Source organism: Zootoca vivipara, chromosome 4 (genome assembly GCF_963506605.1).
Source record: "Zootoca vivipara chromosome 4, rZooViv1.1, whole genome shotgun sequence".
In the NCBI taxonomy this organism is placed as follows: domain Eukaryota; kingdom Metazoa; phylum Chordata; class Lepidosauria; order Squamata; family Lacertidae; genus Zootoca; species Zootoca vivipara.
Window position 1 is genome coordinate 97,663,310 of NC_083279.1, and position 10,134 is coordinate 97,673,443.

A 10,134-nucleotide genomic window follows, 5' to 3' on the forward strand; every position below is an offset into this window, starting at 1 on the left:
CAGAGCGCCTTACGGAAGCCGCACCGGGCCAAGGACGGCTAGGCGCCTACGCTTCGCGCGCGCGCGCGTTTCAGCCGCTCTCCCAGGGGCTGACGGGAGTTGTAGTCCAGAAGGTCCAGGGAGGGCGCCGGGTCTCGGAGAAGGCGGCCATCGGCGTATCAAAGCGATGTTGTCTTGCTCGTGTATACTTTTGCCCCCGCTAGGGTAGGTCATAATGCCTTCCAGAGGTTGGAAGGCTGGGCATGGAGGCGGCGGCGGCAGGACCCCTCCCCACCACCGCAGCTGCTTTGCCCCCTCCTGAACCGCTGGTAATTCAGAGGTAGACTGCCTCTGGACATGGAGGCTCCATTCAGCAGCTCTTATAACCAGGGAATCCCCATGGCCATTTCCTCCACAGTATGTATCCCGTGCTATATGTTGAGAACTGCCCTGTGATCTGCAGTTGAAGGGCGGCATACATAATAATAATAATAATAATAATAATAATAATAATAATAATAATATTTTTTTAAAAACCCACAGGTGGGGAGCCTGGTGCCTTCCAGATGTGGAACACCATCCCTGCCTCTCTGACATCTGATTACACAACTTAAAGACATCTGAAGGCAGCCCTGTATTGGGAAGCTTTTAATTTATTATGCTTGGCTGTGCTTTTATATTATGTTGGAAGCTGCCCAGAGTGGCTGGGCAACCCTGTCAGATGGATGGCGTATAAGTAGTTATTATTATTATTATTATTATTATACAGTCATACCTTAGTTGTTGAACACCTTGGTACTCGTACGTTTTGCCTCCCGAACGATCGAAACCCAGAAATGAGCATTCCGGCATTCAAACTTTTTTTTTTGGAAGCTGAACGTCCGATGCGGCTTCCACTATTGTTTCCTGAGCACCTGCGCAATCAGGAGCCAATCGGAAGCCGCCTCTTGGTTTCCGAATGTTTCGGAAGTCGAACAGACTTCTGGAACGCATTCTGTTCAAAAACCAAGGTACGACTATTGGCCTTTTCCCAGGACCGGGGCTCAGATGTTGTTGGACTCCAATTTGCATCAGTCCCAACCATTGATAAGGGATGGTAGGAATTGTCCAGGAGTGAGACCTGTTGGTCACAATAGGGAGCTCAGTGAAGCTGTAAATGCAGGGTGCAGCTGCTATGATAAAGGCAAACCCCATGCTAGGGATCATTAGGAAAGATGAATCAAAAGTAAAGATGCCAATATCATGATGCCGTTGTGTAAATCGGTGGTGTGACCACATCTGGAGTACTGTGTACAGTTTCAGTTGCCTCACCTACAAAAGGATGTGTAACGGCAGCGGCCAGAATAATCTATACACAAAAGTGGAAGGACAAAAGAAGACTAGCAGAATAAGTGACTAGAATATGTGGAGCTAGCAGTATTGACTGAAAATATAAGAAATCAGGATGAGTCTGACATAAAGAGAGGAGTGGGAATAAAATGGAGAATACTTAAATAATTACAGTAGCCAAATAAATTTCCAAGTAGGACAAGATATATGAGCAGCAGTTAAAAACAACCAGAAGAAGGGTGGTAATTAAGGAAATGCAGCTCAACAAGGATTAAATATCAACCCTAGGGTTGCCAGACTCAGTAGAGGACAGGACCTCTGTGCCTTTAATTGCTTGGAAATTAAACAAAGGGTCTGCTGGTTATTCTTTAAGGTTTCCAGACTCAAAAGAGAGCAGGGCAATTAAAGGCACAGAAGTCCTGTCCTCTATTCAGTCTGGCAACCCTAATCAACCCATGGAGGGATGTGTGGGGAAGTAAAACAATGTAGGATAAATGATTATAAAGTGGATGTATCAAACTATGGAAGATGCATAATTCTTTTAATTTTATTTTTAAAGGGTGTACAGTCAAAAAAGGTTCAGGAAACAGCCCTGTGTGCAAGGCAGAACATTCATCCATTCTGATATCTCTGTGTGGGTGTTTGCACATCTTCCTGTTAATCTTTCGTTCGATCCATACTTTTCAAACCTAAACTTCAATGTCCAAGATATATGTACCGTATATAGTCATCATGACTAATAATAATAATAATAATAATTTAATAATGATTTATTATTTATACCCCGCCCATCTGGCTGGGTTTCCCCAAACATATTTGTTGTGCTAGAGTGCTTTAATCCACTTTAAATGTGCAAATCTGGAGTGCCGCCATGCACCCGAGTGTGTCCTGCAAAACACTGATAAACTGGAGGCACCCATAGGTGCCCTGAGCTCAGAAGTGCGACAGAAGGGACCCTCCTATCATTCTAAGTAATGATAAAGAAACGATTCATTATAAGTCAGAGCAAAAGCCGAGGAGAAATAGTTTTATTGTTTGCAAGCTGTTTGCTGCAATGAAGGGGCTGCTGTTTTGTGCTCTTTGTCGCCTGCTCTCCTGCAACCGTCCTCGAGAAATTCTCTTCACAGCCCAGTCACTCGGATCAAGCCAAATTGCTATGCCAACATGCCTGATATGCAGCAGCTGTAAACAGAAAGAATAAGTGGTTAAGAGAATGCACTGCTAGTGCACCAAATTATTAGAATCATAGAATCACAGAGTTGGAAGAGACCACAAGGGCCATCCAGTCCAACCCCCCGCCAAGCAGGAAACACCATCAAAGCATTCTTGACATATGGCTGTCAAGCCTCTGATTAAAGACCTCCAAAGAAGGAGACTCCACCACACTCCTTGGCAGCAAATTCCACTGCCAAACAGCTCTTACTGTCAGGAAGTTCTTCCTAATGTTTAGGTGGAATCTTCTTTCTTGTACAGTAGTTTGAATCCATTGCTCCGTGTCCGCTTCTCTGGAGCAGCAGAAGACAACCTTTCACCCTCCTCTATATGACATCCTTTTATATATTTGAGCATGGCTATCATATCACCCCTTAACCTTCTCTTCTCCAGGCTAAACATACCCAGCTCCCTAAGCCTTTCCTCATAAGGCATCGTTTCCAGGCCTTTGACCATTTTGGTTGCCCTCTTCTGGACACATTCCAGCTTGTCAGTATCCTTCTTGAACTGTGGTGCCCAGAACTGGACACAGTACTCCAGGTGAGGTCTGTCCAGAGCAGAATACAGTGGTACTATTACTTCCCTTGATCTAGATGCTATACTCCTATTGATGCAGCCCAGAATTGCATTGGCTTTTTTAGCTGCTGTGTCACACTGTTGACTCATGTCAAGTTTGTGGTCTACCAGGACTCCTAGATCCTTTTCACATGTACTACTCTCAAACCAGGTTTCTCCCATCCTGTATTTGTGCCTTTATTATTAGCAAACCTAAACTTCAATGTCCAAGATATATGTACCGTATATAGTCATCATGACTAATAATAATAATAATTTAATAATAATTTATTATTTATACCCCGCCCATCTGGCTGGGTTTCCCCAGCCACTCTGGGCGGCTCCCAACCGAATATTAAAAACTCAATACACAATACTAAGAAGACTGAGTATGCACTATGCCTTTAAAACTCAATCAAATGAGATTCTTTCCCTCAAAGAATTCTGGGCACCGTAGTTTAGCACTCACAGTTCCCATCAACCCTGAACAAACTGCAGTGCCCAGAATTCTTTGAGGGAAAGAATATGCTTTAAAGGGATGGTGTATGCACACAGCTAGTAGTGACGAAAGATGGCCTTCTGCGGCATGAATTTTTTAAAAAATCACACTGAGACATCGCAGGGGTTTAGGGTGGTCACTAGGGTGATGACTTTTTCATTTTTTTTCTCAAAAAATGGATGAACTTTTGCCTATTAATGTCTAAAATGAGGTATATTCCATTGAAATATTTAAAAAGGTCAGGCACAAACCGTTTTTAATTTTTTTTGTATGCCGTTTTACAATTTCATAAAATTGTATTAACAATTCTATATATATTTCGTATCACATTTGGACAGAACACCACATTCCACAATGGGGAGTGTTCTTAGCAACATAGGGTATACAAATGTCACACCTGCGCAAGGTAAAAGCCCCTTTTGGGGACCTCAAAACTCAGCCAGCAGACCCTGCCGGACATGTTGGGGAAAGAGCCTACAGGAGAGGTAGCAAAACATCGTCCTCTAGCGGCGTCTATACTGTTACAGCAGCTAAAAAAAGCTTCCTTGTGTGTTTGATGACCCTATATAATGTTGTATATATGTGACTCTAAAGCTTGGGTTCAATTTTATATCTGCTTACAGTGACTTCAAAAGTGGTCAAAAAACTAATAAATAAAATTTTTAAAATCATTTTGTGCGTGAGGTTTTTTTTTTAATCTAATCTTTAATGAAAGCCCATCAATTTATGATACAGGGAAATGAGGCTGTCATCACCCTAGTGTTCACCTGTGCATTTGCCAAAAAGGAGGACAAAAGGTTTACAGATTTGCATACATTTTGCACATGCTAATTCATAGATGCCTATTTAGAAATAATTGCTAGGTTTAAAACTGCATATGATGCATCTCGCCATACCGGGGAAGATGGCCCAGGTCACTTGCAAACTATTGATTGGCCTGTACTATTTTTATTTTATTTATTTATTGAATTTATATACCGTCCTATACTCAAGAGGTCTCGGGGCGGTTCACAGAATTTTAGATCTGCGTTAGCACCAAGTCACATGCAATTTAAGAAGTTCTACCCAATTCTGTAGATCTTTGGATGTTGGCAGAAACGGAAAATTGGTTTTCAGTGTGTCATGAGATAGTTCTCTCAGGCATGTAGCTCTCTCTTTTAAACTGGGCTTGCATCAGGCAACGAGAGGACTGCACTCCCATCAAGTGGGACACCCTTGCACACCCTACCCAAAGCCAGTGTCGTGTTGTAGCGCTGAGAGTCCTGGACCTGGGAGACCAGGGTTCAAATCTTCACTCCGCCGTGGGGCTCGGAGCCAGTCATTCACTCTCAGCCTAGCCTACCTCTCAGGCTTGTTGTGGGGATTAAAAGAGGGTGGGGGAGAATTATGTACACCACCTTGAGATCCTTAGATAAAAGTTGGGCTATAAATGCAAGAAATGAATAGTAATAATTAAAGAACATTTCAGCCATCGTGTTACAGAAGTTTGGTTCTGTTGCCTAGTTTCCCTTTAAGTTTGGTTCCCCTGATTTCCCACCAGGCTGCTGTGCTGAGGATTATATATCATCTCAACAACAGAAAGATGAGAACAGGGAAGGGGGCATAAGAAGGAAACTTACACCAAGCCTTCAGCACAGTCTTCGGGCCCCAGAGACTTTTCCTGGGGGAAACAATCCTTGCGGCAGTAGCCTCGGTAGTTTCCGCAACCCCATTCTCCAGTGCCAACATCCAGACCTGTGAACAGCAACAGCAGAACGGAAAAACCAAGCACATGAATGCCCTCTCAAAAGATAGGTTCTGTTGCAGTTCGCCCAGAGAGGGAGATTCTTCGGGGCTAAATCCTCATGGCATGCTTTTTGTCTGCTGCAAGCAACAGGAAATTTCATTCTTCCCTTGATACCTTCTCCCTGTGGGCAAGCATGATGCACAGGTGTTGGGCAAGGGCTGTGGCTCAGCGGCAGAGCATTTGTATGTAGAAGGTTGCGAGTTCAATTCCAGCCATCTCCAAGGAGGGAAGGGAGAAACTGCAAGTCATTGCAGGCAGGCAAAGGTAAAGGACCCTTGGATGGTTAAGCCCAGTCAAAAGTGACTATGAGGTTACGGCGCTCATCTCGCTTTCAGGCCGAGAGAGCCGGCGTTTGTCCACAGACAGCTTTCCGGGTCATGTGGCCAGCAGGACTAAGCCGCTTCTGGCGCAAGGGGGCACCGTGACGGAAGCCAGAGCACACGGAAACACTGTTTACCTTCCTGCCACAGCAGTACCTATTTATGCTTTCGAACTGCTAGGTTGGCCGGAGCTGGGACACAGGAATGGGAGCTCACCCCGTTGTGGGGATTCGAACCGCCGACCTTCCGATCGGCAAGCCCAAGAGGCTCAGTGGTTTAGACCACAGCACCACCCACGTCCCTCTTCCTTGTGGACAATATCGGGATGGGTGAACCAGTGACTGCACTCAACAGACTTCTTCACACACATTACACTGTACACAGGGACAAACACTGTCTACACTGTCTACGACCCTCTTGCATTGAGGCAGTTAAAATATTTCGAGGTAGTACAATCTTTGCATCTAGACAGCCGTGAAGCTCACTGGGTGACCTGAGCCACTTACCCCCGCAGCCTCACTTATCTCACATTGTGGGGATGAAATAGGACTGACAGAATCAGAGAACTGTCAAGTGGGAAACTATCCCTAAGGGTCCTCTAGTCCAACCCCCTGCAATGTAGGAATCACAGCTAAATTGTGCGTGCCACTCCCAAGTTCCTTGGAGCAAAGGGTAGGATTGATTGATTTATTTTTAAGGTCAAGGGATACTGATAGTTATCCCTTTAAAAATTAAGGGATGAAAGATATTGCCCCATACTCACAGACAGCAGCAGTTATAGCCAGGAACAGCACCAACAAAAAGAAATGAAGGTTCGCAAAGGCAGCCATTTCCTTGGAGAGACTTCAAGATGAAACACACTTGACTTGACTCCACAAACTCCTGCTTAGAAATCCACTGGGGACAATCCCACAATTCAATGGGATCCCTTTGAATTGATATTCCCACGGGACAAGGGAGTCTCTAAGAGAGCAAATCTGTAGTGTGTAGAGGGGGGTGGGAAAGAGCTGTATGGATGAGGAGTCAGTGACGGGTGGCGTATCTTATGACAGTTAATGAAATTAAAAGCTGGCCCATTGGCCCGGTCACAAGAAACCTATTGGAGACTGCTGAAGAGAGCCCCTGTTTGGGGTCAGGAGATGGAGAGGTTCCGCCTGACTCGGCGGGTAAGGATTTCAATTAGTGTTCACAACATACAATAGAGTCCCTATGGATCAGCCCAAGGGCCGCCAACTTTTTGGAAGAGCGGACACATTTTGAATTTTGAGAGTGCTAATAATAGTACCACTGTATTCTGCTCTGGTCAGACCTCACTCACCTGGAGTACTGTGTCCAGTTCTGGGCACCACAGTTCAAGAAGGATACTGACAAGCTGGAACGTGTCCAGAAGAGGGCAACCAAAATGGTCAAAGGCCTGGATACGATGCCTTATGAGGAATGGCTTAGGGAGCTGGGTATGTTTAGCCTGGAGAAGAGAAGGTTAAGGGGTGATATGATAGCCATGTTCAAATATATATAAGGATGTCATATAGAGGAGGGAGAAAGGTTGTTTTCTGCTGCTCCAGAGAAGCGGACACGGAGCAATGGATTCAAACTACAAGAAAGAAGATTCCACCTAAACATTAGGAAGAACTTCCTGACAGTAAGAGCTGTTCAACAGTGGAATTTTCTACCAAGGAGTGTGGTGGAGTCTCCTTCTTTGGAGGTCTTTAATCAGAGGCTTGACAGGCATATGTCAAGAATGTTTTGATGGTGTTTCCTGCTTGGCGGGGGGGTTGGACTGGGTGGCCCTTTTGGTTTCTTCCAACTCTACGATTCTATGATTCTAGTGCTGGGAGTGGCACTCACAAAAGAGCTTCCGCAGAGGAGGCATGGCACAATGCAAAATGACTGGCTGTGGGGAATGGATTACCCAAAGTGAGAAAGACAGCTACGTCCTGATTATGGAGATCACACACACACATATAGATGATGTTGCTAATAACAACAGGGAACATTCCGCAGTACCAGGGAAAAATTACAATGTGCCCACACCACACTCCTTTCACAGATACGGCATAGAAGATGCTGCACACTTTGCCCCGAATTTTTATTTCTAGCAGTGCTACAGGCATACTTTTTCTAAATCAAAAACTCAGAATCTGGGGCACCTGCCCAGGAGCACCACCAGAAGCCTTTATGATTTAATAGGCCATCTCCATACCCAGGCAATTCTGGGAACTCTAGCTCTGCGAGGGGAATAGGAAGTCTCCTAACCATTTTTGGCACGCTTGAGGGTGGTGGTGGGGGGGGGGGGAGCCATGACAGTTTCAAGCGGTTGGATGGCCATCTGTCCTGGATGCTTTAGCTGAGATTCCTGCATTGCAGGGGGTTGGGCTGGATGACCCGTGGGGTCCCCTCCAACTCTACGATTCTGTGGTCTCATACTGTATCACTTCAGATGCACGGGGTGAATGTGGTCCAAGTCCACCAAGGTGCTCTCCTAACTTGCAGATGGAGCTGGCCCTACCAGGAGGCCAAGTGATGCAGCTGCCTCAGGCAATTCTGAAGGGTTGCGAGGAGACAGAGCTCTTGAATGTGTGCCATGAAGTCTTTCTTGGGCCCCTTAAGCTCCCCTGCTCCACTCAGAGGCAATGGAGGATGCTGAAGTGAAATTCAGGTTACATCCGCACGATGCTTTTAAGGCACATGGCTTCCCCCAAAGAATTCTAGGAAGTGTCACCTGCCCCTTAAAAGGTAATGGGACCCCTGACCATTAGGTCCAGTTGTGACCAACTCTGGGGTTGCGCGCTCATCTCGCATTATTGGCCAAGGGAGCTGACATACAGCTTCCGGGTCATGTGGCCAGCATGACAAAGCTGCTTCTGGCGAACCAGAGCAGCGCACGGAAACGCCGTGTACCTTCCCGCTGGAGTGGTTCCTATTTATCTACTTGCACTTTTGATGTGCTTTCGAACTGCTAGGTTGGCAGGAGCTGGGACCAAGCAACGGGAGCTCACCCCGTCGCAGGGATTCGAACCGCCAACCTTCTGATCAGCAAGCCCTAGGCTCAGTGGTTTAACCCACAGCGCCACCTGCGCCACCTCTCGCCCCTTACAGAATTACAATTCCCAGCAGCCTCAATGAATTCCAGTTCCCAGGATTCTTTGGGGGGGAAGCCATGTGCGTTAAATCTCAGTTGCCAGTCTAGTCAGCTTTTGCACATGGAATGGAGAGAGGCAACATCTTGTTCTTTGCCTCAGGCAGCAAAGTGTGTTGGGGCGGCCCTGCTCGTGGAGGTTATGTCCGACAAGGCACATCATCATCATCATCATCATCATTATTTTATTATTTATATGCCACCCATCGGACTGGGTTGCCCCAGTCACTCTGGGTGGCTTCCAGCAAAATATAAACAACAACAACAACAACATTTAAAACTCTGTACAGGGCTGCCTTCAGATGTCATCTAAAAGTCAGATAGATGTTTATTTCCTTGAAATCTGACGGGTGGGTGTTCCACAGGGCAGGCGGCACTGCCGAGAAGGCCCTCTGCCTGGTTCCCCGTAATCTCACTTCTTGCAATGAGGGAACCACCAGAAGGCCCTCAGCGCTGGATCTCAGTGTCTGGGCTAGACTATGGGGGTGGATATATTCCTTCAGGGGCAGAGGAACCAGAGACCAAATAGCAAACATGCGCTGGATTATGGAGAAAGCTAGAGAGTTCCAGAAAAACGTCTACTTCTGCTTCATTGACTATGGAAAAGCCTTTGACTGTGTCGACCACAGCAAACTATGGCAAGTTCTTAAAGAAATGGGAGTGCCTGATCACCTCATCTGTCTCCTGAGAAATCTCTATGTGGGACAAGAAGCTACAGTTAGAACTGGATATGGAACAACTGATTGGTTCAAAATTGGGAAAGGAGTACGACAAGGTTGTATATTGTCTCCCTGCTTATTTAACTTATATGCAGAATTCATCATGCGAAAGGCTGGACTAGATGAATCCCAAGCCGGAATTAAGATTGCCGGAAGAAATATCAACAACCTCAGATATGCAGATGACACAACCTTAATGACAGAAAGCGAGGAGGAATTAAAGAACCTTTTAATGAGGGTGAAAGAGGAGAGCGCAAAATATGGTCTGAAGCTCAACATCAAAAAAACCAAGATCATGGCCACTAGGAGAAGAGGACGACAGAGGACGAGATGGTTGGACAGTGTTCTCGAAGCTACGAACATGAGTTTGACCAAACTGCGGGAGGCAGTGGAAGACAGGAGTGCCTGGCGTGCTATGGTCCATGGGGTCACGAAGAGTCGGACACGACTAAACGACTCAACAACAACAACAACATATTCCTTCAGGTATATACAGGGCAAAGGACATTTGGCGCTTTAAAGGTCAGCACCAGCACTTTGAATTGTGCTCAGAAACGGTACTTAACTTCCTAGCAATCGTTCACATCTTCTAAAAA

The 10,134-nt window shown here is 45.9% G+C and overlaps 1 long non-coding RNA gene across 1 annotated transcript; it reads right to left on the bottom strand.

Annotated features, from left to right (window-relative positions):
• Positions 1-2,308: 2,308 nt before the first annotated feature.
• On the bottom strand, positions 2,309-6,911 carry LOC118085791 (uncharacterized). Its single transcript, XR_004692678.2, has 3 exons — positions 6,444-6,911; positions 5,194-5,308; positions 2,309-2,490 (listed from the first exon to the last, which is right to left on the bottom strand). It is a non-coding gene; the product is annotated as an uncharacterized LOC118085791 (long non-coding RNA).
• Positions 6,912-10,134: the final 3,223 nt, after the last annotated feature.